The sequence below is a fragment of the Myotis brandtii genome, unplaced genomic scaffold, assembly GCF_000412655.1.
Source record: "Myotis brandtii unplaced genomic scaffold, ASM41265v1 scaffold133, whole genome shotgun sequence".
NCBI classification, from domain to species: domain Eukaryota; kingdom Metazoa; phylum Chordata; class Mammalia; order Chiroptera; family Vespertilionidae; genus Myotis; species Myotis brandtii.
This window is the reverse complement of record NW_005354718.1, coordinates 2,443,560-2,446,651: the sequence shown is the minus strand read 5'-3', so window position 1 is coordinate 2,446,651 and position 3,092 is coordinate 2,443,560. Positions and strand designations below refer to the sequence as shown.

General features: G+C 53.1%; 1 protein-coding gene across 2 annotated transcripts in view; it reads right to left on the bottom strand.

Moving 5' to 3' along the window:
• Positions 1 to 3,010: 3,010 nt before the first annotated feature.
• Positions 3,011 to 3,092, bottom strand: part of RTF1 (RTF1 homolog, Paf1/RNA polymerase II complex component) — a 47,218-nt gene continuing 47,136 nt past the window's right edge. For both annotated transcript variants that reach the window (XM_014534805.1, XM_014534804.1), the window contains one exon: positions 3,011 to 3,092. This exon is cut by the window's right edge and continues 2,684 nt beyond it. The gene's annotated coding sequence lies outside the window, so the exon portion shown is untranslated.

Here is a 3,092-nt window from a genome sequence, read left to right as displayed (position 1 = left end):
GGTAGCAGGCGGGTCCGTGTACCGCGGCTTTGGGTTGAACCCAAAGGACAGACAGCCTGGGCTCCTACTGCGGACGGTGTCGGTGCCGCTGGGTCGCAGTCCCCGGTGCGCTGTGGTCTGGGGGCCGGCTAGGAGGGGAGCGGTGGGGTCCTCTGCCTCCAATGGCGCGGCTGCGGCTGGGTGTCCGCTGGCGCTTCCCCCACTCCCGTTCCTTCCACCGCGTTTATTGGGCGTTAACCGGGTGCCAGGCAGCGCTGGGTGCTGGGGCCATTAATTCGGCGATACGAGTAGCTTCCCGGCCGGGGGTGGGGACGAGGGGCGGAGACTCAATAGGGTCTGCCGCGCTGGGGAAAGCCGCGGGAGGGGCTTCCAAACCCGAGCGGGAGGGAGGGCTTCCTGGAGGAGGAGACCTTTCCGCTGCGCACGGAAGGGCGAGGAGGAGTCCTCCAGGGAAAATCGATGGAGACAGACCAGTGCATTCCAGGAGAGGTGAATGTGTGTGTGGCCGAAAGACGCGGTCTCCCTCCGTATGCGATTAGCAAAGCAGGGCCATCGACAGCTAAAAGAATCATTGTTTTATTTTTTTAAGAATCTGGTATTGGAGTATTTGAGATCTTGCTTCCCAGCAATTGTCATCAGTTTTGGCTCAAATAAGCTCTTATAAATTTTTAAAAAAAATAATTCTGGTATTTTGGAAGAAGGTATTGACGTAGTCATTATGGGAAGAATCGGAACTTTGTTGGACTTCTTTACACTTATTTTCCGGTTTTGTACTGTTTTTGTAAAATATATATTTTTATTGATTTCAGAGAGGACCGGAGGGGGAGAGACAGAAACATCAATGATGGGAGAGAACCACCCATGGGTCGCCTCCCGCACGCCCCTGGGGATCAAGCCCGCAATTCGGGAATGTGCCCTTTGCCTGGAATCGAACCAGGGACCCTCAGTCCGTAGGCCAACGCTCTACCCACTGAGCCAAACCAGCTAGGGCCTGCTATTGTGTTTTAATTACGTTTGTGTAGTGGTGGGGGGAGGTGGGGCCTGTTTTCTGAGCCTGCTGGGGCTGTGGCACGGTGGCAGCCTTCCAAGCCACTGAAGGCTGAGGGAGGGACGTTGTAAGACCTGCCATCTGTAAAGGGGGTGCGTGTTGAGGGCTGGAGAGCAGTTCTGCTTCTCAGGACTGTTTCCCAGGCCAGTCTGAGCGCCCACGTGTCGGTACCTTAACCAGGAGGAGGAGTTTCTTGCCCTCCTTACCCCCGCCCCAGGTGGAGGCTGTCAGGAGTCTCCGGGCCTAGCGCTCCAGCTTCTGATCATTCCTCTGCACCACCACCCCCCAAGCAGGGGCTGTTCTGCGGCTTCAGTCCCCTCCCTCGCCTGGCAGCTCCCTCCCTTCATCCTGAGGCCCCACAGGCTGTCTTCCATAGCCCAGCAGCCTTTGCTATCACTAACAACAGTATTTAGTGAACCCCTAGTGGGGAAAGGAACATTTCATGTTTAACACGATTCTGGCATAATTATTATTAAATATAGGAACTCAGTGTCCTAGAGGAGTTAACTAGCTCAGCCCCAGGTAGTAAGTGGCAGACCTGGATGTGAACCCTGCACCCACGTGCCTGGCAGCTCTTGGCTCTCCCTTAGGTCCAGAGCACTGGCTGAAAAGCCCCAAAAGTGCCTTTGCAGTGGCTAAGCCCCTCTGCATGGCCAAGAAACTCCATCTCCAGGTTCTGCTCAGCCCACACTGGGGCTGGCCTGGCCTAGGGAACTTTATAGAGAAGGCAGGTTGCAGCTCGGGAAGTCATTTATGCAAAGAATCTGAGCTGGGGGTCCGTCAGTGGCTTCCTAGCCCCGGAGAACTGCTGGACACTGCCACTCAGGATCACCCAAGGAAAGCCAATCCCCAGCCAACCTTGCACCCCTCTCCCCTCTGCATCCCACCCTCCACGGTGGTCAGTACCTGGCTGTTCCACAGCACCAGATGGGAGATGAAGGGTCTAGGCCAGCGGTTCTCAACCTGTGGGTCGCGACCCCTTTGGGGGTCGAATGACCCTTTCACAGGGGTCGCCTAAGACCATCGGAAAACACATATATAATTACATATTGTTTTTGTGATTAATCACTATGCTTTAATTATGTTCAATTTGTAACAATGAAAATACATCCTGCATATCAGAAATTTACATGACGATTCATAACAGTAGCAAAATTACAGTTATGAAGTAGCAATGAAAATAATTTTATGGTTGGGGGTCACCACAACATGAGGAACTGTATTAAAGGGTCGCGGCATTAGGAAGCTTGAGAACCACTGGCCTAGGCTGTCCTCTGCTCAAATCCCTGCTCTGTAGGGCCCAGGGAGCCCACTGCTCCCAATAGTCAGGTAGGGCAGTGATAGGGAGTTGGAGGACACCTCTTTGGACTAAGTTGCTGGGTGAACAGCTGTGACCCGCCTCTTCCAACACTAGAGGCAGGCTAGGACTGGGCACCTCCCACTTTCCCATCGCTAAAGGGGAGGAATGTGCTTCCGAGGGAGAACAGGAAGATCTGAGACACAGCCTAGCCTCAGGCAGTGGGTGTCAGAAGCCCTTGCACATCTTCCTGGCTTGGGGCATTTCCTCCAGGGTCACACGGGTGCCCTGGGCTCCCCCTTCACAAGAAAACAGGATAGCAAAGAAACTGCTCCCAGGCCAACTGAAAGCTGGACAGACCACACGCTCACTGAGGTTAGTGCATCAGGAGCCTACCCAGTTCTGTCCAAGCGCCGTGTATCTTCCAAGGTAGGAAGTAAATCAGGCCAACTGAAGATCACTCTGGCTCTAGACAACTGCCATACCAAAGAGGCTTCTGGGCAACCAGGCTGCTGAAGAGCTGAAAACAGCCACTTTCATTTTGGGGGCAAGTAGGACTAAGAGAAAGGAGAGAAAGCAAAAGAGAGGCTCTCATGGATTTTCAAAACACGACTTTGAGAGTTGCCACTCAGGATGCAATCTGTGGACTAAATCTGATCCTCTTGTTAAAACGGCATAAAATTTATTTACAAATATCTGTACAGTTTGTGTGACAGGTCAGGATTTCACAACAGAAACAAAGAAAAC